Source organism: Muntiacus reevesi, chromosome 4 (genome assembly GCF_963930625.1).
Source record: "Muntiacus reevesi chromosome 4, mMunRee1.1, whole genome shotgun sequence".
Classification (NCBI taxonomy): domain Eukaryota; kingdom Metazoa; phylum Chordata; class Mammalia; order Artiodactyla; family Cervidae; genus Muntiacus; species Muntiacus reevesi.
The window spans coordinates 132868826-132895732 of record NC_089252.1 but is presented as its reverse complement, the minus strand read 5'-3'; the positions used below and the strand labels follow the sequence as shown (position 1 = coordinate 132895732).

At 36.5% G+C, this 26907-nt stretch overlaps 1 protein-coding gene across 1 annotated transcript in view; it reads left to right on the top strand.

Moving 5' to 3' along the window:
• The first annotated feature begins 17304 nt into the window (after nt 1–17304).
• MGAT4C (MGAT4 family member C) overlaps nt 17305–26907 on the top strand; it is a 54073-nt gene continuing 44470 nt past the window's right edge. Inside the window, exon 1 of the mRNA XM_065935482.1 lies at nt 17305–17351. The gene's annotated coding sequence lies outside the window, so the exon portion shown is untranslated. The remainder of the gene's footprint in view (nt 17352–26907) is intronic.

Genomic DNA, 26907 nt, shown 5'->3' with positions numbered 1-26907 from the left:
TTGCCATAAGCAAGGTTGGTAGAATCTTGGTGAAGTAGAACTATAAGGTCATCAGGTTAAAATCTGATGAACTGGTAATACCCTACTTGACTTCCTGTGGGTGTTCTTCAGCCTGCAGAAGAAAAATTTAAAAACACAGCTATTTAATCTAAAGTTATTTGTCATTAAGTTAATAGATAAAACATTTTATATATTTTAATTACCAAATTAAATATTAAAATCGAAAGAACTGATATCCATTACAATTTTCTTTTCCTTTTGTCTTCTATCAAATTACAGAATCGTTTCCAGAAAGAAGACATAGATAGATCTATACTGGCCTCCAGTATGGAGTATGAGATGGAAGTTTGAACTGAACATATATATGTAATCTCATTTTCAGAAATGGCAATATCCAAAGTAACTCTTCCTTTCATGATTCTAGATGAAAATGGCAACAGAAATAAGAACTCCAAAATAGCTATTAAGCCTTCATTTGAGCAAGTGTTGTATTCTGATGCTGGAATGCACACTTCTCAAATCACTAAAAAAGCTTTTTGTGAAAAATATTTTCTAGTCAACTAGAAACACTTATGTAAATCTCAAGAATTTCACTTGCAAAGGTACTTATTAGAAATACTTTTAAAAAATCTCTGTTACTAAATAGTATGTCATAATTAATAAAAGCTTGTAATTCATACTTTGTGAAATAACTTGTATTTTTATAGAAAAAGTCAACATTTCAGTTTGAGTTATGGATATTTATGTAACTCAAGATTCTTCAGAGTCCTCAAAAACTAAATTATTCACTAAAGTGCTTTTGTTGTTTGTTTTGTATAGAATTGTCTTGAAGTATGTTTTGCATGTGGAAATGAAAATATAACTCCTAGTTCTCTCAGATGTCCCCATACTATAATACTGTTAACAATGGCCTTTTGTTGTTGTTCAGTCTCTCAGTTGTGTCCAATTCTGTGACCCCATGGACTACAGAGCCCACCAGGCTCCTCTGTCCATGGGATTCTCCAAACAAGAATACTGGACTGGGCTGCCATTTCCTTTTCCAGGGGATCTTCCCCAGCCAGGGATCAAACCTGCATCTCCTGCATTGGCAGGTGGATTCTCTACCTCTGAGTCACCAGGGAAGCCGATAAGTAGGTATGAGCATAGTATAATCCATAACTTAATTCCAGAACTTCTCAGATTAAACTGCAGGCCGATGCCGAATACATCTTGATGTGATACCAATCTTCCTCTTCTTTTATTGTTCAGGCTCCAATCCTGTTTTGTGTCTTGTTTACATTGATCCATAACAAGTCTGGTAGAGAACCTGCCTGCCAATGCAGGAGACATAATAGGTGTGGGTTAGACATCTGGGTTGGGAAGATCCCCTGGAGGAGGGCATAACAACCTACTCCAGTATTCCTGCCTAGAGAATCCCATGGACAGAGAAGCTTGGTAGGCCACAGTCCACGGGGTTGCAAAGAGTTGGACATGACTGAAGCAGCTTAGCATGCATGCACGCACACAACAGGTCCATCACTTCTTTGCTCCAGGAATGGGGATCTCAGACTACAATGACTTATTGTTCACTCAGTCTTGACAGCATTTATTTTTTGGTACGGTTTTCAAACCTCCGTACCAGATTCATTCCCTTCAGAAATGCATTCTCTTCCAAGCTGTCTGATGCAGCTGCTCCTGACCTTGGGTGTGACAAGTCATCCAAATTGAAGGTGACATCCAAGAAGGCTTAAAAAGTCTTAGATATTTTTCTTTTTCAAAGAGGAAAACTACCTGGATAATGACGTATGAAACTAGCTGATTCTCCTGTATTTATTATCATGAGTAAAAAAGGGGGTAATATGTTGACACAATGTTCTTTTTCAAATTCAATTTCAATTCTCTTCAGTTATATATTTCTCTTATTCAGTTTGTTGGTATATTTTAGTTATCTCTTTCTCCCTACCTACCAACCTGCCTACCTATTGATCCATCTAATTAATTCATTTCTATATCCATTTATTCAAATATCCTTTGCTGAAAAGAGAAGAGAAATAAGGAGAAAATGAGGAGAGAAGGAAGAAAGAAACAGTGCTGATTATAAGTCTGTGTGGTTGCGTGAATCTATCTCATCAATTATAAAATTCACAGAAGTATATAGACTCATTTTTATACTCACAAACATATTTTACTTTTTATTTTATTTTTATTACTTCTACTTTGTCATGTGGACAAGAACAACAACAACATTTTCAACATGGTATTTTGAAAAGTATGAGGGAAGAAACAAATAATAAAAGAAATTCAGGAATTTCAAAAAAGTTCTGTTTCTTTGTTTTAAAAAGTTTTTTTCTGAATCATTAGTTGGTGAGAGGAGTGTGCTTGGGTTATTGCAACAGAGCCAAGAGAGTATAACAGAGTATTTATGAGTAGAGGAAATGTCATTTACTAGCTCCATAACCTTGGGCAAGTCACTTAATCCTTTTGTTCTCCACTCTATTGTCTGTAAAAGAAGGATAATAATGGTAATAATGGTGATAATTATTTCATAGGGCTCTTTTGAAGTTTGAATGTTTTAATATTTATAAAGAGCTTTGAACAGTAGTTGGCAAACAATAAACACACTATGTACTAGTTGTTACTTGTCTCAATACCCTTACAGAATGAAAGCTCATGAGAGTAGATTTCTTTTTATGTTCACTGCTGTTTCCTAGAACTAAGAATTATAAGTATTCAATAGGTCTCATTTTGAAGAGGCAGTATAGTGTCCTAATTAAGAACAGTGATCATGAAGATAGACTCCTTACATTGAAATCCAGGCTCCAATAATAGCTGTTTTACTTTTGCAGGCTAGCTAATTCTACTCTTTAGTTTTTGATTCTGCAAAATGAGGAAGTAATCGTTAATTTTGTGTGTCAACTTGACAGAATCTCAGGGTGACCAGGTGTTTGGCTAAACATTATTTCTGGATGTGACTGTGACATGTCTCAAGATGAGATTAGTGTTTGAATTGGTAGAAAAAGTAAAGTAGACTGTGCTCCCCAACATAGGTCGGCTTCATTCACTCTGTTCAGGAGATCTGAAGAGAACAAAAAGGCAGAGGAAGGGAGAATGTACTCACTCTGCCTACTGTTGAGCTGGCTCGTCAATCTTTTTATGCACTCAGAATAGGACTTAGACCATTGAATCTCCTCCCTTGGGCCTTTGTACCCAGTGTGACATCACACCACTTGCTTTGCTGGTCTTCTCACTTGCAGATGGCTGTGCTATGCGGGGCTGTGCTCAGTCACCCAGTCGTGTCCGACCCTTTGCGACCCCATGGACTGTTGCCTGCCAGGCTCCTCTGTCCATGGGATTCTCCAGGCAAGAATCCTGGAGCAGGTTGCCATGCCCTCCTCCAGGGAATCTTCGTGACCCAGGGATCAGACCCAGGTCTCCCACATTGCAGGTGGATTCTTTACCATCTGACCACCAAGGAAGCCCTTGCAGATGGCAGATCACTGGAATCCTAATTTCGTAATTCCATTGGCCATGTACATCTACAAATAGAGAGAGAAAGAGACCTTCTGTTGGTTGTGTATCTCTGGAGAGAAGCTAATACTGGGTTAAAAATAAAAATCTTCAACTCATGCAATTATTGAGATGATAAAGTGAATTAACTTAGGTAAAACCATGTCACAAAGTGCCATTTCTACCCCATCACCCGATGCTAAGGAAAATCATTCTCCTAGTGTTATTTGTGACTAGGAAGTACTTACTGGAGTTGCACAACCCAACCCAGAAGCCCTCATGAGAGTTACATAAATGTAAACTATTTTTGCTATTGTTGATAACCAGAAGTCAAGTTAATAAATATTTTATCCCATAAGTGATACTGTTATAAGCCAACTGCAAAGGAAAAAAAGCAGTTGGGGCTATCTCTGTTAATATTTTCTGTCTAATTTGATCCTCTTTTGTGTTATAGAGCTTTTTTTTTTTTTTTTCCCTCTAAAAGAGATTGCCCTTTTGAATTTTGACTTTCTTTTGGATCCAAATTTTTCATTATCCACATATTCTCATGATGCTTTGGTACTTTCCTAACCTCCAAAAAGCAAATAGTTTCCTGCTTTGGTATTTTCACAATGCATTTAATATGACTGAGTGCACTTCCCTCCTCTCTTTGTTCTTTGCCATATCATATTCTCCATTGCCTACCTCTGCATTTAAAAGCAATATTACTTTGGAAATTTACTTTGGGACTATCTGTATTATTTTGTAAGCTTTGAATTTCAGCTACAATATAGAGTAAAAAGTAATATTCTACATGATAATCTAGCTTTCATCTTTGTTTAGAAATACCAGCATACTCTTGAATAAACACGTTGGGTACATGTTATCCCATGGATTTTGGCAAAATAAGGAGTTTGCTTATTGATTGGTTAATTTATTAAAAATTGGTTATTAATCACATTACTAGAACTCAGTGCATGAATATGATTCTAAATATGATTGTTTATGGACCTGGTAGAAGGTAACTATTCTAAATGTGTGTGTTCTAACAAATATACCCCTGTATGTTCTAGTAATATTTTATCACTTTTCTAAAAAATCTCTTCAGGGATAGATATAGCTTTGAAATTCCAACTTATTAACATAGAGAGAGCACTTTAACCTTTAAAAATTGTATTGCTATCTATACAAATAAATATTATTAAGGAAATTTTAATTACAAACCATCAACTTAGAGTTGAAATTTGGAGAAAAAATATGCATTGATAAATATTTTGATTGAATCTATACACAAGAAATTGACTGGTTGACTAATTTTTTCCTTCACATTGTTTCATTCTTTCAATGTATATTTACTATATCTATTATTTATCAAGTATTTGCAAACTATCAAAGAAAAAAATATGTTCCTGTAAAGTTTGAGATCTAGTCTAAGTAGCTAGATATTAAAAATAAATAAAGTAAACTATATAATAAATGAGAAGGTTACTGATTTCACAGAAAAGGAAAAGCCAGGACAAGTTTAGTGATTCTGGAATGCATGTTTGAAGGAAGGAACTTAGAATTTGATAGTTAGGATAGATCTCATTGAGAAAGTTATGCCTGAATAGTGACTTGAAAGAGGGTAAGGGTTAGGACCATGAGAGTATTAGGAAGAGAGATTTTTAGAAGGAAACTTGGAACATCCAGTGCAAAGTCTCCCTACATCAGGCAGCTCTCAGCATGTACCAAAGAACAAGGAAGATAGTGTGTCTGCTGCTGAAAGAAGAAGGAAGAATAAGAGACCAATGAGGACCTTTTTATATCATTGTTAACAGGCATTTCAAAAGAAGTGAGGAGATAGTATAATGTTTGTTTAATGATAAGCATATGTGTAATGAAGCTATTTGAATTTCATTTTAATAAGATCCCTCTAGTTACTCTATTTAGCATAGGTTGTGGAGTGGGCAAGGAGGCAGGGTTGAGCAAAAACCATAGCTAAATCTAGGTAAGAAATAACTTGGAACCAAGGTGACAGTAGTTTTAGTGAGGCATGGATATACTATGGATATAGATTAAATCAAGCAGGATTTCCTAGATATTGATTTTAAGGTGGAATTGACACCAAGTGGCCTCAAGTCCTGGAAAAAAAATAGAGTAGATATTGACTGGGAAAGAGAATATTGTATAGATTCTTCTGCTTGCTCAACCTCTCATAGCCTTTCCGACCAGCAAGACATTTTCCAATAAGTCGGTTCTTTGCATCAGATGGCCAAAGCATTGGAACTTCAGCTTCAGCATCAGTCCTTTCAATGAATAGTCAGGGTTGATTTCCTTTAGGATTGACTGGTTTGATCTCCTTGCAGTCCAAGGGATTCTCAAGAATCTACTCCAGCACCTCAATTGAAAAGCATCAATTCTTTGGTGCTCAGCCTTCTTTATGGCCTAACTTTCACATCCGTACATACCTACTGGAAAAACCATAGCTTTGATTATACAGAATTTGTTGGCAAAGTGTTATCTCCACTTTTTAATATGCTGTCTAGGTTTGTCATAGCTTTTCTTCCAAGGAGCAAGTGTCTTTTAATTTTATGGCTCCAGTCACTGTTTGCAGTCATTTTTAGAGCCCAAAAAAATAAAATCTGTCACTGCTTCCATTTTTCCCCCTTCTATTTGCCATGAAGTAAATGGACCAGATGTTATGATCTTTGTTTTTTTAATGTTGAGTTCTAAGCCAGCTTTTTCACTCTCCTCTTTTACCCTCATTAGGAGACTCTTTAGTTCCTCTTCACTTTCTGCCATTAGAATGGTGTCACCTGCATATCTGAGGTTGTTGATATTTCTTCAAGCTATCTTGATTCCAGCTTGTGATTCATCCAACCCAACATTTCTTGTACTCTGCATAGAAGCTAAATAAGAGTTGTTACTACTCCTTTCTCAACTTTGAGCCAGTCAGTTGTTCCACTCTAAGACTCTAACCATTGCTTCTTGACATGCATTCAAGTTTCTCAGGAGACAGGTGAGGTGGTCTGGTATTCCCATCTCATTAAGAATTTTCCACTACCTTTTGTAATCTACACTGTCAAAAGCTTTAGAGAAATAGACCAAGTAAGATCTAAAACTCATACATATAATCTAATTATTTTCTAATTTCACATGCTGTTATTAACCTAGTCACTTGTGGAAGAATCAGCATTGATTGTGGTTTCAATATTTGAGAAATAAATCTATATTATCTCAACTTTGACTTGAATCAATATTTTTGTACATAGAATTGTCCAAATCAAGAATACAAGAAGTTTTGTAGGGAGATGCTTATTAAAAGAATACTTGAAGATAAGCCAGATAAGCTAAAAAGTCATACATTTTTAACTTCTCAGAGAACTGAAGATACAAAATTAAATGGCCAAATTCCGCAAAAGAAGAGCCTTTCCAGGAGTAAAAGAATCTCATGATTTTTTTTCCATTCCTAAGGGTACTACAGCAGAAGGAGACTCTCTGCCTTAGGAGGAAAAAGGAATAAGGAGGAACCAACACAATTTTTAACAAGCTGTTAATGGTTGTGCATACGTTGGAGCAATGGATTAGAATTCTCAAGGGTTTCCATCACAAATCAGTTCTGTAGCATTGACCAAGTGGAGCATCACCAAGTGCAAGAATGTGGCCTGACAAAGATTGGGGCAAGGAAGGAGAGCTAAGAAAGCCCACCCACAGCTTACAGAGCTTTCCAGTACTGCAGTGCTAGAGCTGGCTGGCTGGGGGCAGGGTAGCAAATAGAGAGAGATCTTCAGAGGCATGGAAAGTTGGGATAGTAAGAAGAAAACCCCAATAATTCACAAATCCCAGAGAGCCATCTCAACTACAGATTACCAAGACTCAGGCCCTCACACAGCCAAAAGAAGCCTTTTAATGACTTAAAAGAACACACAGAGTAAACCAAAATTAACTGAAGTGGATGTTAAATTTGGAATTTTGGAGATGTAATTCAGTTGTGATATTTGGCAGAGACCCAAGGGAATCAGGGAATCCTCTGAGTTTTTAGTAAGGCACATGTCCAGTTGAGAGGTCTTATGGATCCATAATCTATGTGCAGTGTTGACCAGCTAGCATTTACACTTCTGCTCTTGATCTTAGTCTGTATGGCAAGGAAGTTCACTCCTGTTTTTGTATCTATCATCAACCTGGACTAACAGGACTCATAATCTATTATATGCTGTTTATCCATGGAACAGATGATCCAGTATCTTTAAAAATGAAGTCCAATGGATCAGATACTAAAGATGCTTTTGGCAGTTTTCATTTTCACTGTGTATCTCTTTATTTGAAAGCTATGCACCTGGCCCAAGATTTCTTGCTCTACATCATCACCGAGTTGGAGGTCTGTATTGGGAATGGAATAAGGGGAGAAACTGATGGAAGGAGGTCCACTTTCCTTCCCCTACCTTCCTCCAGGAAGCATATGAAGACTGTCTTCCAACTCCATTATTTTCTACAGATGGATTTTTGCTGATCAACCCCATCCCCCATCAGTGTTGGTAAATATCTGGCATTTACCAGTGACATTCCCACATCAGCCTTATTCAAACCCAGGATTTCACTCCCTACAGTTATTTCCTGAATAGAAGTCCCTATTGGACTGAATTCTTCCCATGAATTATTTTGCATTTTCTTTCTTTTGCTTTAATGACTATAAATTAATTGTCTTTAGACAGTAGCTCAATTGAATACTTGATAAAATTGCAATTCTTAGAACAGAATTTCATAGTTAAAATTGATATTTTAATTTAAATTATTTGAAGGAATTATTTCCAATTTTATGGACTCTCTAGATTGGTAAGTGTTGTATTCTACTGTGATTAAATACCCAATCATGACAAAAGCTATAATGGGCATTTTACATGAAAAGTTAAGCAATTAGATTGACTTGAAACTTTAATAAGCCATATATGTTTCCTAAAAATGACAACTGAAAGTTTTCTGAGCTTTGCCAAAATAATTTTTATTCATTAAAAAAAAAAAAAAGACATAGAGGCTCTAGTAAAATACTATAAAGGAAAAACTATTCTTTGAGTGACATGAAAACTTCAGAGGGTAGTCTGTCTAGAGGCTTCCTGTAGTGTATCAAAAAGTGGATTAGACTGCTTGAGCCTCAGATAGATCTGTCATCCCAAGATCTCTACTTCTTTGGAAAAATAGAAGCTTTAGGCCTCCTTTTAGTCAATAGCCTAGCCTCTAGGGAATTGAGAACCAAATTTTCAAAAGAAAATGCTTTGTGTCCATTATCTTGCTTCCTGCTTCATTTCTGTTTCAATTTCAAGTAAGACTGCTATCTCCCATTGCTCTGGTCAGTTTCAGGCACTGATATGCATCATAACGTGTGGAGATGATGACTCACTCCACAAGTGTTAGACTCCTGTTCAGGAGTTGCTGCTCACATGCTCTTACAGAGAGCTGGTCAAGTGAGAGGAGCAAGAACCAAAAGGACAGAACCTTTGTCATTTTAATTCATGGTAACCAGCTCAAATTGAAGAGTCACACTACGGTTTTGTGTCTAAGAGTACACATACCTGGCTACCACAGTCTAGGGCGAGGAACCTTTATCAACTATACAGGACACATCAGATTGAGACTTGAAGGATCCTTTGTCTGCTCTTCCAGGGTGGATGTATCCTCCGGGGGAGGGAGGGAGTGGGCAGGAACTGTCTGCATCCACAAGAGAACAGAGGAGACAGTTGTTTTCAACCAGCAGAATGGAAACTAGAAACACTGGTTAGCCCAGCTTGTCAATAGAATTATAGTCTCTCTAAAAGGAGAAGAAATCAGAAAAGGGATGAATATTAATGTGAACAAAGAGATGAACAGACCATGAAGGAAGAGCTAGTGTAAATATCTTAAGGGGAGATATCGATCTTCCAGATTTTCCTAGAATTCCATTTCCATGGAATGCTGCAGGCATATGAATTGAATGAGATGTTTGTATAGACATTCACAGAAAGATTGCAGTAAGATGCAGTTCGTCTTCTAATTGAAGTCTCAAGAAGAGGATGCTACAGGGGTTACAGACATTTCAACAGAAGTGACATTTGATCAGGGTTTTGTCTACGAAAATGGAATATATGTTCAAAAGCACTGAAGCCTGAAAGTTCATATGAAATGTGTTGAAAAATAGCAGATACTTCAGTGTGACTGAAACATAAAATGCTTGATGGGAATAAAACACATAGCTAAGAAATGTGTCAAACCAAACAGACAGTGAGAAGAGAAAACAATAAAGGAGTCAAAGTCAGAAGTGTTCTGACCAAAAAAAAAAAAAGTGTTCTGACCAGATTCGCATTTTAAAACATCATTTTGGCAACAGAGTTATCTGATTTGCTTATCTAATTGGCACTATTAGACAATAGACAGCATTTATAACAGGGATATGTTGAAAAGCCAGGAAGATAGTTGCTATGCAAACAGTAATACTATTTGGAACCTGAGTGCTTGGGAAAAAGCTCTCAAAAGTTTCAGTGAGAAAATGTCTTCCTTAATCCGCAACTTTTCCCCAATATCATTGTTATGTCTCTGCCCTTGGTTCATAAAAGAATAGTTAACAGACATTATTTCCCCTTCCTCCAACCAAGATTCACCAATGAACTCCCTGCCCTTCTCCTGAACTTGACTATATGATTACAGTTTGGAATTTGTGAATTTAACATTCCTGATTTTTAAGCTGTGAAAGTCCACATCGTGTAATTTTTATACACATTTTAAAGGCTTTAAGGCTGATATGCAAAAAGGAATCAATTAGGGGAGTTACACACAGCCAAACCACCAGTTTTTATACTTTAGTTTAACTTTTTTAAAAAGTTCCCCTAGTCTTTGAAGATAAGTATTGCAAAGTAATTAAAAAATAAGAAAAATGAGTCAATAAGGAAACAACAAAAAAATGTTATGTAATAAAATGTGACCCTTAAAAAATCCATTCCTTAATATAAATTATTGAGATGATAAAGGAAAAACTAAATTCAGATAATTAACATTTTGAATAAAAGATGAGAAGGATATGGGAATTACAGTGAGTTATAAGTAATGCTCAAAATTCTCCAAGCCAAGTTTTAGCAATATGTGAACCGTGAACTTGCAGATGTTCAAGCTGGTTTTAGAAAGGGCAGAGGAACCAGATAAAATTGCCATCATCTGCTGGATCATCAAAAAAGCAAGAAAGTCCCAGAAAAACATCTATTTCTGCTTTATTGACTATGCCAAAGCCCTCAAATGTGTGGATCAAAATAAACTGTGGAAAATTCTGAAAGAGATGGGAATACCAGACCACCTGACCTGCCTCTTGAGAAACCTGTATGCAGGTCAGGAAGCAACAGTTAGAACTGAACATGGTACAACAGACTGGTTCCAAATAGGAAAAGGAGTACGTCAAGGCTGTATACTGTCACCCTGCTTATTTAACTTCTATGCAGAGCACATCATGAGAAATGCTGGGCTGCATGAAGCACAAGCTGGAATCAAGTTTGCCAAGAGAAATATCAATAACCTCATATATGCAGATGACACCACCCTTGTGGCAGAAAATGAAGAGAGACTAAAAGCCTCTTGATGAAAGTGAAAGATGAGAGTGAAAAAGTTGGCTTAAAGCTTAACATTCAGAAAACTAAGACCATGGCATCTGGTCCCATCACCTCATGGAAAATAGATGGGGAAACAGTGGAAACAGTGTCAGACTTCATTTTTTTGGGCTCCAAAATCACTGTAGATGGTGACTGCAGGCATGAAATTAAAAGATGCTTACTCCTTGGAAGGAAAGTTATGACGAACCTAGATAGCATATTAAAAAGCAGAGACTTCACTTTGCCAACAAAGCTCCGTCTAGTCAAGGCTATGGTTTTTCCAGTGGTCATGTATGGATGTGAGAGTTGGATTATAAAGAAAGCTGAGCGCCAAAAAATAGATGCTTTTGAACTATGGTGTTGAATGAGACTCTTGTGAGTCCCTTGGACTGCAAGGAGATCCAACCAGTCCATCCTAAAGGAGATCAGCCCTGGGTGTTCATTAGAAGGACTGATGCTGAAGCTGAAACTCCAGTACTTTGGCCACCTGATGGGAAGAGCTGACTCATTGGAAAAGACCCTGATGCTGGGAGGGATTGGGGACAAGAGGAGAAGGGGACGACAGAGGATGAGATGGCTGGATGACATCACCGACTCGGTGGGCATGGGTTTGGGTAGACTCTGGGAGTTGGTGATGGACAGGCAGGCCTGGTGTGCTATGATTCATGGGGTCGCAAAGAGTCGGACACAACTGAGCTACTGAACTGAACTGAACTGATATTAGATTGGTGCAAAAAGTAATTGTAGTTTCAGATCATGAATTTTAAATCATTATAACTAGGCTCAAGCACATCTTTATCAACCAAAATAGGAACCATTACAATCAACACATTTTTGCCAATAAAAACTAAATTTATTTATTCCTGTAGCATAAAAACCCTTGCTTTGGGATTCGACAAACTCTTGGAAAGCATTTTCTGCATCCTGTTGGTTGTGGAAGTATTTTCCCTGCAAAAAGTAATCAAGATGCTTGAAGAAGTGGTAGTTGGTGAGAGGTCAGGTGAATATGGCGAATGAGGCAAAACTTCATAGCCCTCTTTGTTCAAATTTGGAAGCACTGGTTTTGCGATGTGTAGTAGAGCATTGTTGCGGAGAAGAATTGAGCCCTTTCTGATGCCAGCTGCAGGTCTTGCAGTTTTCAGTGCATCTCATTGGGTTGCTGAGCATGCTTCTTAGACATAATAGTTTCACTGGGATTCAGACTGGCAACAAACCACCAAACAGTGACCATGACCTTTTTTGAGTGCAAGTTTGGCTTTGGGAAGTGCTTTGGAGCTTCTCCTCATCCAACCACTGAGCTTGTTGTTGCCGGTTGTCATATAAAATCTACTTTCCATCACAAGGCACAACCTGATTGAGGAATGGGTTGTTGTTGTATAGAATAAGAGATGACACATCAGAACGATGATTTTTTTTTAATCATCTCATGAGTCACCCACGTATTGAGCTTTTTCACCTTCCCAATTTGTTTCAATGCTGAACGACCATAGAATGATCTACATTGAGTTTTTCAGAAACTTCTCATTCATTTGTAAGAGGATCAGCTTTGATAACCCTCTCAATTGGTTGTTGTCAACTCCTGATGGCTGGCCACTACACTCCTCATATTCAAGGCTTTAGTCTCCTTTGCAAAGCTTCTTGAACCACCACTGCACTGTATGCTTGTTACTGTTCCCAGGCCAAATGCATTGATACTGTGAGTCGTCTCTGTTGTTTTATAACTCGTTTTGAACTTAAATAAGAAAATTGTTCAAATTTGCTTTCTATCTAACATCATTTCTGTAGTTCAAAATAAATATAAGCAGCAAGTAATAAGTCTTTAGCAAAAAAACATAAAGCTAGAAATGTCACAGATGAGTCTATTTAGTTGGCAACATAGCCTACTTAGATGGCCTCCTTAGTTCAGCTAAGGCAAGCCATGATCAATGAAGGGGCAAAACATACTATCTTTCCAGTGTGAAGTGTTCGAAGATCATTAATTTGCCTTTTCATCATCTCAGTTCAGCCACTCAGTCATTTCCAACTCTTTGTCACCCCATGGACAGCTGCAAGCCAGGCTTCCTTGTCCATAACCAGCTCCCAAAGCTTGCTCAAACTCATGTCCATTGAGTTGGTGATGCCATACAACCATCTCATCCTCTGTCATCCCCTTCTCCTGCCTTCAGTCTTTCCTAGCATCAGGGTCTTTTCCAATGAGTCAGTTGTTTGCATTGGGTGGCCAAAGTATTGGAGTTTCAGCTTCAGCATCAGTCCTTCCAATGAATATTCAGGACTGATTTCTTTTAGGATGAATTGGTTGGATCTCCTTGCAGTCCAAGGGACTCTTAAGAGTCTTCTCCAACACCATAGTTCAAAAGCATCAATTCTTCAGCGCTCAGCTTTCTTTGTAGTCCAACTCTCACATCTACACATGACTATGTTGTTTTCACTTTGGCACCATCTTTTCATTCTTTCTGGTGTTATTTCTCCACTCTTCTCCAGTAGCATATTGGGCACCTACTGACCTGGGAAGTTCATCTTTCAGTGTCATATCTTTTTGCCTTTTCAAACTGTTCATAGGATTCTGAAGGGAAGAACACTGAAATGATTTGCCATTGCCTTCTCCAGTGGACCTCGTTTTCTCAGAACTTGTCATCTACAGCGAAGGAAATTTCCAAGGCTAAGCTAATGATTTTCCAACACTCTAAGCACTAAATTTACTTGCAAATGTTTAAAAAATCACTGTAGCTAATCATCTCATTTACAAGTCAACTTAAACATGTGGGCAGTAACATGTGTAGGCCAAGATATGTTAGAATGGAATTGACACTTCCTAGTTCCCCAGGGATCTTTCCCTTCGCTTGGCTGGCTCTGCAACTCCAGTAAAGTGCAGCCAGACTCCAGTAAAAGAACAATTTGCCTGTTCTTACCTTTGCTGCTGTTTGCTTTTCAATACTCAACTTACAGAGATAAAATCTATTACTCAGCAGGCAGTGCTTGCACAAATGAAAGATAAATTTTTCTTCTAGATAGGACAGATCAGTGAGACTCATAAAATATTAATGATGAAAGCTTTGGGAATTAGATATATCCCTGACCATAGGTTTCTCTTGACAGTGAAGCACAGTCAGTTTAACCCACTTTTTTTTTTTCTGTAAGATTCCCATCAAGAATGATATGAAGGGAAAATAATGCATGATTTAAGATTCAGATGAGCACAGATTTTTTTTTTGAGAAAGGTAATTTTTCTGTCTTTTATTTTCTCTCATGTTTTGCATTCCTTACATGCTGTAAATTTCAATGAGTGATGTAGTGTGGCCGATCTGATTCTTAAAGCTGCTCATGTGCTCGTGACAGATACTGCTTGAGAATAATACAGAAAGTACACAGTTCTTCTTATTTAATTTAATATACAATAGAATAATAGCTCTGTGTGTGTGTTAGTGGCTCAGTCCTGTCCAACTCTTTGCAACCCCATGGACTGTAGCCCAACAGGCTACTTTGTCCATGGAATTCTTCTGACAAGAATACTGGAGTGAGTATGTATTCTCTTTTCCAGAGGATCTTCCCAACCCAGGGATCAAACCCAGGTCTCCTGCATTGCAGGCAGATTCCTTACCATCTGAGCCACCAAAGAAGCCCAATAATAACTGACATTTATGTAATTGGAGCAATTCATTTATCCAAAACTTAGAGATCTGTTGAATGTGTATTCAAATATATATTAGTAAAGAAGTGCTCTGTATTCTTCAGAAAATTAATTGTTACAGATACTTTTCACTTGCAAAGAACTTATTATCTTGAAAATCCTTCCAAGACTATTAAAAATGTATAACTAATTTTAGGTTTTGTAGAATGCTTAGTCAATTACCATTACTGTGAGATTTTTTTCATTGTACATTTTCATTTTATTCAGAAACAAAATTTACATTTGTAACATTTAAGGATCATAGAAATTTATCATTCTCTTATTATGGCAACCTGAATACTTACATGTATTTATAAATATGTATATATATTATATATTTAAGTATCCATAATGTTAAATATTTGAATATTCAAAGTCTAAATGTTGGACAGTTGTTGAAAATGATAAAATAATATTTTTAACCAATTATTTTAAAAATTATTTGATTTTTATGCTAGCAATAATTTGTTGCATGATTCATAATATTTTAATCATGCCAAAAAACAGAAGTATATTAAAAGTAACTATTGTTCATAGTAATGCCTCACAAGAAAGACAATCACCAAAAATGAAAGTAAATACAACTAAATCATATCTATTAGAATTTGGCATATTAAGTATGCCATTTAACATGCCATGTATTAATAACTAGAAAAATAAAGTATATTTTTCATTCATGCACTTTATTTCTCTAAATAGAATAAATTCTTATAATAAATTTGTTTTTATATTAAAATAACATTTATTAAAAGAAAGCATATGACTTGCATCCAAGCAGAGAATTTATTTTTGCTTAATTGCCTTTATTTAATTGAATATCTTGTTTCATGAATCTTTTTCAGTGATACTTTTCCTCACTATACAGGTACAATTATACTAAATCCAAATGGAATCCTTATAAACCACTAATGTCACCCTAATTAGGATCCTGTGTTTACAAAGCGTGTTTGAGTCTCCAGTTGGTGATATGCATACAAGAACAAATCAGCAGATTCCATTTTGTAAATCAGCCTTTTACAAAATTCATCAACACACTATTAAATATCAGATCTTTTGTTAAAACTTGTCTTAAAGTATGTTTAAGGTCACATCACTAGTAAGCGAAAAGACTCAAGACAGGTCCATAACAAGACACCTGGTCCTGAAGCATATCATTATATTCTCAAAACCAATAATTTATTCATAGTTATCTGAACATCTGATAACTGGTCATCTGAACATTACCTCTAGGGTCTAGAATCCCTTTTATCAATATATTCCATTAATAAGTTTGAAAATAAACTCCATAGCCCAAATGGCCTGCTGTAGTCAAGTACCAAAGCTTGCATAGTATTAAACTCATTGTTATGATGGCTTTCTGCGTGCCAAATTTCCGGGGATCTAGAGCTAGGCCTCCTTAAGTCCTACCTCCTTTCTGCCTCACTCCAATAATTGTAGGTGCCACACTCTCCATGCTGAGGTATAACCAATTATCTACAATAATAATAACCCCATATTTAGAAATGAATTTACTTGAAATGAAAATTCTAAAATGACTACTACCATTTAAAAATATTAATATCAATCTCCCATTGCAACTCTTATTGCTATATCTGGAAAATACAAAAGAAAAAACAAAATAGAAAAAAAATACAGAGATTCTAGAGAGGGTCTTCCTGACCACAGAAGCTAACCACATCACATCTAACTAGAGATGAGAGAAGCTGATGGAGATTGCTGGAGGGGCAGAGAAATCTGTGCCTCAGAAGCATCTGAATTCTCAGCATTAACCATTGTATAAAATAATAAATGTTTTTATAGCATCAAACTTCAAGAAATAGCATTATTGTTTCCTTGGAGGTATCTAAATAGCCCAGGAAAGCACAAAATATTTAAAAATAGAAGTAATACTTTTAAGCCCAGTTGAGAAAAATGCAGAATAACAATATATTTGTCCTCAAACTATCTTTGCTTAAAGAATATGCACATGACTTTTAAGACATTATTAGATAGTTTTCTTCATGTATACATTGTGTTATAGCCACACAATTTTCTTCTAAATACCTTTGTTAACAAAATCTGGCAGACAATCAATAGCAAACTGTGTTCCAGGCAATGAATTTATAATGTTGTAGCAGGAACAATTTCTTGAATGTTCTATGCCTTTATAGCTGACGGAAAAATCAAAACATGGATAAACATTGAACAAACTAGCAGATACACTTTTTAGGTGATGTGAAGCTAGGTAACATGAACTGCAATTACTTTCTAAAGACAAATAATTCTGTTTTATGTGAAATATTGTAATGATGATGTTGAAAGACATATATGTCTGTATTTTTATAGTACATAATATAAGCTTCAAACATTTAATATGGCTACTTTTAATGAATAATTTAACTTAATATAAAGAAATATTCTGTGAGATACATTTATTAAATAGTTATATTAAATGTTTTTTCTATATTTTTCTCTCAATTTGGAAAACTAGAAAATATGAATATAATATGATTGCATGGGAATAGCAAATTATCTAGATTAATTTTTATTTTATTTTATAAATAACAGGAGGAGTGAATTAGTAATATTGGACTTTATTTTTTCCAGGATATCAACATTTTCTACACAGGACAGATTGTGACAACTTCTTTCTTAAGGTGAGATTGAGTGTAATTCACAGTGGAATTTTGAGGGGCTAAACTTTTTATATTTATTGAAAATATTTATCTTTTTATATTATCGAAAATATTCCAAAGTCAAATTGTCTTAGGGTAGTTAGTGGTGGTGGTTTAGTCACTTAGTCATATCTAATTCTTGCAACATCATGGACTGTAGCTCACCAGGCTCCTCTGTCCATGGGATTTCCCAGGCAAAAATACTGGAGTGGGTTGCCATTTCCCTCTCCAGAGGATCTTCCTGACCCAGGGATCAAACCCATGTTTCCTACATTTCAATGTGATCTCCTGCATTGCAGACAGATTCTTTACCTCTGAGTCTAAATCTGAGTGCATCTGCTCATTAGTTTTATATGCATACATTCTATTTGTTCAACATACTTTTTTCACTGTAAACTCTAAGGGTTGTTTATCGGCAACTTCTGAGTTTATCAAAATATTTTTATTAAAACTTGGAAATTTATTGATATTAAAAGAAAAAAAAATTACAAGTCATAGTTAGAACAATAATAAAATATTCTATTACAACTAATACAATTAAGATACCTCCCGAAGCAAATGAATATACATACACACACGCGCGCGCACACACACACACACACACACACACACACACACACACAGAAGCATGTTAATATCTTTAACTTCCTCCTAAAATGCAAGTATACTATATTAATTACCAGGCGCCATCAGATTGTTTTTAATCAATGCTGTGGCTATTTTTACTCTATTATTCCAAGAATTAAATATGTTATTATTGTATCATAAATTAATATTAAGTTTATTCACATATTCATCACTGTTTTTTCAGTGTTCCTTCTTATTAGAATTTCCACCTTATCTATTTACCCGAAGTACATTTTTTAGACTTTGTTTTAGTGAAGATTTTTCATTTTTTCTTTGTCTGAAAGTATTTTGTATTTGGTTCTTGTCCTTAGAAAATAATTTCTCTGAACTGTGAATCTATATTGTCAGGGATTTTTTCTGATTGAAAGGGGGATACATACAAGGAAGAATTAGGGGCATTGCATGTTTAGAGTCTCTTAAAATGCTAATGGTTAATTATTTATATTTTACAGATGATGTAAATAGTGACATTTTTCTCTTTGCTCTCAACTTAAAAGGCTGTCCTCTGCTAAAACTTTAATTCAAATTAAGTCTCTACCTCCACAGGTCTCCAACCTTTTCCTTCATAATCCTGATATGATTCTGTTACTTTTTTCTCTTCCCTGGAGCAAGGACATTACCATATTAATATTACTAAACTATTAAGCCCTGTCAACAGTGAAAAGGAGTATGCGTGCACATGTGCGTGTGCAGTCATGCCCAACTCTTTGTGACTCCATGGATTGTAGCCCTCCAGGCTCTGTCCATGGGATTTCCAAGGCAGGAATACTAGAGTGGGTTATCAGAGAAGGAGTATAGTCTTTGTTTGATTCTGCTTTTGAAGAAAACAAAAACACGTACTTTGGGTTCCTCTTCTAATCTTTTAGACTCCTTGAACACACAATATTAATTTTAGAGCCTTTGGGATTCTTGTAATTACTATTAATGCTTACTGTTTAACTAAGCAGGCAATTAATAAAGTGCCAGTGTAGACTCTCTAATGAGAGAGTATGGTAATTGGAAAAGGTGGCTAAAATTGGAGAAGACACGTTCACAAGTTTTTCTCCTCTTTATTCATGTGAAAAATGTGTATATAAAGCAGCTGTTGTTGGCATTTTCCAGCATAAACATTTGAAACATTTTTGTTTACTCCCTTTGGAGCCTGGTACTTTCACACTGGTTTAAATTAGTCAGATTTATTTGTGGAAAATAGTATTAAAATGTCCATGTTTTCAGTATGAAATCCATTATTATTTTTTACTTTAAAATATAGCACATGCTATTTTTTCCATTTTTTTTCAAAGATAATGTGAAAATACCATTACAAAAACATTCAAATATTCAAACAGTTATAACAAACTGTTTCTTGGGGTAGAGAGATTTTCAAATATAAATTTTAATACATCAGAACTGAGATCACTTTCATAGGCTGGTTTATTGTGTAAATTATATTTTTCAAGTGTCTAGTAGCAATTAAAATTCACAATAATTTGTGTTGTCCCAAACACTTGTAATGTATCGAGTTCATTTTTCCTTTCAATGCATTGAAGGGTAGGGCCCTTTAATTATATATTCTACTTCATGCCTTTCCACTTTTCCGACTATTTACAGCTAACTCAGAGTTAAAGAAATAAGCAAAAGAAGCTATTGTAGTCAAATACAGTTGAATTATCCAGCTTCATGTGTAATATTTTAGTGAGCTATTGCGCATTGCGATATGCAGTATTAACCCACAGAAAATTTTAACTCTTTATAATCCTTTCATCAGAGTAGATGTGTGGTCCCATATTACCTGTCTTTTGTTATAAACATGGACTTGTCAGAAACTGAGTAGTCATCTCTCACATTTTATTTCAATCCTTTACATAATTTTAGAGCAGTGAAGCATATCCAGTTCAAAATCTTTCATTTTGATCTTCATAGAGTAAAATTATGAGTAACTTGACCTCCCCAAGTGCATCATTACCACAACTCCACTGGGATTCTTCAACCTCAAGCTAAATTTGGCAAAATTTTGAATGGATGTTTTCTTAGTTAAAAATCTCAACTTCTATATTTCTATATTCCATGGAAATTATTGCTTTCTATAAAATTGGCAAGTAAATATTTGCTTACAAATTAGAATGATATTGGTCTGCATGTGTTTTAAAGAGGAAGTAAGCCTCATTTTTAAAATATAGAACAATAAGAGTGAAAATGACTCAGTATTAGTATAGAAATGAAAATACATATATCCACAAGGCTTTAGAATTGCAGTATACTAGAGGAATTATGTCATGAAGAACAAAACGGTGATTTTTACTTGAGGAACAAGCTGCTATTCTCATAATGTAAAAATGTTAAATAAATAAGAAAAGTGTAGCGGTTCTCAGACTATTTTGTTATCAGGATCCTTTCTTAACAATTATCGAGGACTCCAAAAAGGTTTGTTTATGTGCATTTTACATTGATATTTACTGTATTGGAAACTAAAATATAAATGTTAATATATTTATCATTTACTTAAACACTATTACTTATAAATAACATGTTTTATGAAAAATGGCTGCCTTTTCTAAGCAAAGCAAAATTTAGTGAGAAGAGCAGCATTGTTTTCTACTTTTGCTAATCTCTCTAATGTGTGGCTCAATTGGAGATTGTTGGGTCCTCCTTTCTGTACTGGATTCTGTGCTGGATTCTCTTTTGATATTGCACCTTATGAAGACTTTGGAAATCTCCACTGTATGCTCTTGACAGAATGAGGACTAAAAGACAAAGTCTTAATATGATTATCAAGCTAGTTTTAACCTTGCAGTTGCACAGAAAAAAGTGATGGAGATCCCAGGTGACTGTTGATGACACTTTGGAAATTGCTGACTGGTGGCTTCAAACAGCAATGTACTTTCCCTCTGAGTTTCCAGGTCCCCTGGACCATTCTGCCATCCTGGACTGGGCTTGACTGTGCTCCTTGACTTACTCATGTGTTTGCACTCAACTCCTCCATGGTCTGGAAGCTGGCTGCTCTAGGAAGGCCTTGGCTGAGATGATGACCTTTGTTCAGCAAGCTAGCCTGGCCTGTTCCGATGGCAGTCACGGTTCTAGGAGGGAGAACTGAAGCATGAAAGGCCTGAGTTCTAGGCTTAGATCTGAATACACTATCAGTTCCATGGCATTCTTTTGGCTGCTGCTGCTGCTAAGTCGCTTCAGTCGTGTCCGACTCTGTGCGACCCCAGAGACAGCAGCCCACCTGGCTCCCCCGTCCCTGGGATTCTCCAGGCATGAACACTGGAGTGGGTTGCCATTTCCTTCTCCAATGTATCAAAAAGTCAACCCACATCCATATGTGGACAGTAGGCTCTACCTCTTGATGAGAGAAGTTACAGTCATATTGAAAAGGGGGTACATTACACAGAAGGATTGGGGGCATTTTGTCAATTAACCATGGCATCCTAGCTATCCCTTCTACTAAAAAAAGGTGAAGGTACTTCTTTGCCTCATTTTCAATGTATTTAACTCTCTTTTATCTACTGTAGGAATCTGTAAGGACATACTTAGAAATAATAGTGTTATCATTTAAAATTTATTAGTTTGGGCCCTACACTGTCAATACTTACAGGTAACCAGGGCTTCAGATATAACCAGGTCCTGACACATGAAAGTGAAAGTGAAGTCGTTCAGTTGTATCCTACTCTTTGCAACCCCATGGACTGTAGCCCACCAGGCTACTCCATCTATGGGATTCTCCAGGCAAGAATACTGGAGTGGGGTGCCATTTCCTTCTCTAGGGGATCTTCCCAACCCAGGGATTGAACCCAGGTCCCCCACATTGCAGGCAGACGCTTTAACCTCTGAGCCACCAGGGAAGCCCCCTGACACATGGGTTCACACTAAATAAGATACATAAGATGTTGAAATGGATGACAATTTTGCCAAGTTTTGAATTTACAATTAGAAATATAGATATTATTTGAGTTGAATATACATGTATGCATAATCATCAATACCACTTATTAAAGTTAAATACTACATATAATACAATGGATAAATCATCAAAATTCACTCTCACAGAGACCAGAAATAGGCAAAAAATATAATTTGAACACACTTCCACCTTATTAACAGTTAAATATACAATCAGAATGCTTTTCTCTAATTATCAGGATATAAAATATGAGGTCAGATGAGTAAAGATCCAGTGAACTAAAGCTCAGAGAGTCATATCTCATGAAAAGACTTTTTATTTTTCGCTTTTTTCTCTTCTAACAGGATGAAAATGCTTAAAGTGTATATGTTACATCTCTCTCCTCCTCAAGGATATCCATACCATTAGGAACAAAAATACCCCAAACTTTTACAGCTTGGGTTCCCTTTCCTCTGGATCAGATGTTGCATACTCAACTGTCTAGAATCATGTAAGAAATATAAATGAGTAATGCACTTCAGTAGTAAAATATTGAGAAATTGGAGGTGGGGAGATTATATGAAAGAGAAAAGGCTTCCCCATCTAAATGTGCTTAGTCACTCAGTCATGTCCTACTCTTTGCGACCCCATGGACTATACCCCACTGGGCTACTCTGTTCATGGAAGGCTCCAGGCTTCCAAGTATTCTCCAAGAATAGTAGGGTGGGTAGTCATTCCTTTCCCCAGGGGATCTTCCCTACCCAGGGATCAAACCCTGGTCTACCTGCATTGCAGGTGGGTTCTTTACCTTCTAAGCCACCAGGGAAGCTCCTCCCCTGCCTGCATCTAAATGAGGATTAGTTAATGCTAAAGCCCAGTCAGTTGTTGTAATGTGGGAATGAAAGTGCATTATTACTGTATACTGTAATTTAGAAAAAAAACTAGACATTTATATAAAATTCTTCCTTTTTCATATATTTCATGGACCAAATCAATTCTGTTAGAACCTAGAATCTCCTCCAGCTGGCCATTTTTGTGAAACTTGGATCATTTAAGCATTGCAGATGTTGTCATGAAATTTCCATTTTTATGCTTTGTTTCAATTGATATATTGCTTCATTATTGCTGTTCCTTCATACTGATATTGATGTATGAATATTGATATCATACATATTCATAATCTAGTCTTGCTCTCTCTTTAAAAATTTATGCAATCTTTAGCTCTCATGCATTAGAATGTAGGAACATCCTAAACAAATTTAACTCAAATAAAACTGTAAAAGGTCAGCAAAAGCCAGAGAGAATGTGAGAGAAACAGAAATAGCAACTTACATAAATTTGTGTTAGGCAGTTTTACACTCCATTCACTTGGTGTACCTCAGTGACGTGAGAATGAAATGGGAGATGTAAATCTGTTATTCCCAGTGTTATCACTAGTTCCCGTAGGTGAACATCTTACTCACCAAACAGAATTTGATTCTAGTGCTTAAGATGCATGTATTGCATGTTGTTGTTTAGTCACTAAGTTGTATCCAACTCTTGCAACCGGACATAACTCACCAGTCTCCTCTGTCCATGGGATTTCCTGAGCAAGAATACTGGAGTGGGTTGCCATTTCATTCTCCACAGGATCTTCCCAACTAGGAATCTAACCTGTCTCGTGCATTGCAAGTGGATTCCTTGCTGAGCCGCAGGGGGAGTCCTCAAACCTAGACAGACTACATTTGATTCTCAATAGAAAAAGCACAATCATTTATAATGTGCAAAGAACTACTGACTATGGTGAATCCAGTTTTAAGCAGATTATCAATCTGAAGCATAGCATGATAGTTCTATTCCTCCCATATTTGATTATATATGTTTTATATTTTACTTTGTGACTTTGGATATAATAGCTACATAAGACACTATGATTTTAGACTTTAAAGGCAATTTCAAATCTTGAAAAGGAAACCTCAACCTAGCTTTTGTCCTATCAATAAGTTAAATCTCCCCCTTGGGATCCCTAGAATTAATATTTTTCCTTATGCATAAATTTGTGGTTGAACTAATCTTCACATTTCAATGTATCTTGACTATCCTATGATTATCAACTTGACTTTTAGGTCATTGTTTAAATAATTTAGAACTTCCCAGGTGGCACTAGTGGTAAAGAACCCACCTACCAATGCAAGAGACATAGACACAGGTCCAATCCCTGGGTTGCAGAATTCCTGCCTGGTCTCCTGATCATGCCTGGTCATACTGATTTCAACTTCAATATCAGTCTGCTGCTGCTTCTACTGCTGCTGCTAAGTCATTTCAGTCGTGTCCGACTCTGTGCGACCCCATAGACAGCAGCCCACCAGGCTCCCCCGTCCCTGGGATCCTCCAGGCAAGAACACTGGAGTGGGTTGCCATTTCCTTCTCCAATGCATGCATGCTAAATCGCTTCAGTCGTGTCCGACAATGTGCGACCCCATAGACAGCAGCCCACCAGGCTCCACTGTCCACGGGATTCTCCAGGCAAGAGTACTGGAGTGGGTTGCCATTTCCTTCTCCCAATATCAGTCTAAAACACAATATCTTAGCCTTTTCAAGATACCTTCACAAAATACCACAGCCTGGATAGTTTATCAGCAGACATTTATTTCTCATTAAAAATTATATTTTTGATCCTGGAAAAAATAAACTTGGACTTCCTTAATGTTCATTTTAATAGGATTATAGGCACAACAAATGTTTGTCCAAGTCAGTTGCTACTTGTAGTTAACAAATTTGCTTATTATCGTTAAGCAGTCATTTCTAAGCTGTCCATCCAATTACAGTTATATGCAATTAAAATTAACCCCTAGACACAATCTATTCTGTTCTATTCTGTAACCATTACACTTTCACAGTTCTTTCTAATGTCAATGAGAAGTTACACACATTCGTCAATGAATAAAAGGAAAACTCTGTACCAGGATCTAATTGCAATACAGCCATCTTGTAAAGTTCCTCATTAGGTGAAATAAACTGTCATCACGAATGTCACAGGCAATAGATTTAAATTAGGTAGGCGACTCCTTCCTCACTGAAGAAAATGAATGCAAAGAAAAACAATAATTACTAATCATCAGGAAGTATTTTAGCAAGATCTCCTCTCCTCTTTTCTTCTGGGACCCAGCCTCGTGACACGTTGTAAAGCAGGAGATGATGACTGCCACAAGAAGCAGAAGGGAAATTTTGTCTTATCACACTGTGAGAAGACTCAACAAGATTTTACCAGCCAGGATCTCTGCTCACGTGGTTGAAAAGCAGTTTGTATATATTTAAATTCTAGGTTATTTACAAAGCGTACTGAAATCAGCACTGGATCAGAAATGTTCCCATTATATTAAATAGCTGTTCTCATGTGTGGTACCATCTGGTCCCAGTCTCCGACTGGTTGGGCACCGCCTTTTTTTCCATGACTCACCCTACTTTTTAACCCTATATTTGTTGGCCTGACCTTGACGTTTACATTTGCCTTAAACTATAACAAGGCCTGGTGGGGCTGGAGACATTTTCTAGTATGAGTCATTCTATTTAATTCACTGTTTGATTTCAATGCTGAACTGTGTGGTACTATTGATGTAAAAGGTGTAGAAAGCTTGTGAAAACACAGAATCAGTCACCTCTTTATTACTAGTAGTAAATAATAATAAAACAGCCCTCACTAATTATATTTAGCTTAAGAAAATATAGTATACTTTGATTATATATATCTCAGAGTCATCAAGAAATTCAGCATTTATATATCTGCAGTCTACTTTGTGGCTGCCAGATGGTTAGATTTGGAAATTTAGACAGGTATAGTTTCTGCAGGTTTTGAAGAACTATGAACTAAATGGGAGCGGTTTATTCAACTCATTCTGTTGGGGTACAGAATTGATCTAAAGGACTTTTCTGGGGTATGTGCCAAGTTCCATTTGCTTTGTTTTCTCCTATAATCAAAGAAATAACCCTTAAACTAAGTTGCTAATGTGCCAGTTTTAAAATGAAGCGCCTGAAGATTACGACCTTGCCTAAAATCACACAGCCAGTAGTAGAAAATCCGGGATGCAAATTCAGGTGTATCTAGCTTCCACAGTATCTCTTTCAAGCAAATGAGGATGAGATTTGGAGTTGAATTTTAAGGGTGAATTGGGGCTAATTAACAAGGCATATGCTCAGTCAGTCAGTTGTGTCCAACTCTCTGTGACTTCATGGACTATAGCCCACCAGGCTTCTCTGTCAAGGGGATTCTCCAGGTAAGAATACTGAAGTGGGTTGTCATTTCCTCCTCCAGGAGATCTTACTGACCCAAGGATCAAACCCTCATCTCTTGCATTTCCTGCTCTGGTAGGCAGATTCTTTAACACTGAGTCACCTGTTTTCTAAGAGTTAGGAAGCAATTAAGCAGGCAAGGAGAAAGTAATTCAAGGCACAGAAAACAACAGAAACAATGATAGGGCACAGATGATAAGGTAAGTGGCATAATTTAGGGAGTAGACCCTCATAGCCATAATATTAATTGTTAGAAAGTAATCCCGGAAAAATAGACTAGAAATGCAGGCAGTAGCCCAGTTACAATGCACCTCACATGAAATATCAAGGAGGTAAAAATCATTCAAAGGTTTTAAACAAAAAAGCAGAATTGTAATAAATCTTTAGAAAAATAATGTTATTATAACAATATGTTTGATGAACTGTATAAGTGAACGGATGTTGGTGGGTCTTTTAGACTCCTGGACCCAATTCCAAGGTTTATGTGTGTTGAAGGATATGGGGTGCTTTTCTCATAACATCAAACAATTCTCAGACACCAGCAGATTGTCCAAGAATTCAACTTAATTCTGACACTGTCTACTGGGAAATAGCATCAGATCCTGCAGGCTGAGGGCTCACACTACTTCACAATACCCACCTCACCCCTACTACCACCACTTCAGATGCCCGTCGCAAGCCCAAATTCTTACCTATGCTTCTAACCAACTGACTGAAGCTCAAAGGTTCCCAATTCCCCTTCCCAGGATTGATTAATTTGTAAAATGGCTCAGTATTCAGAAA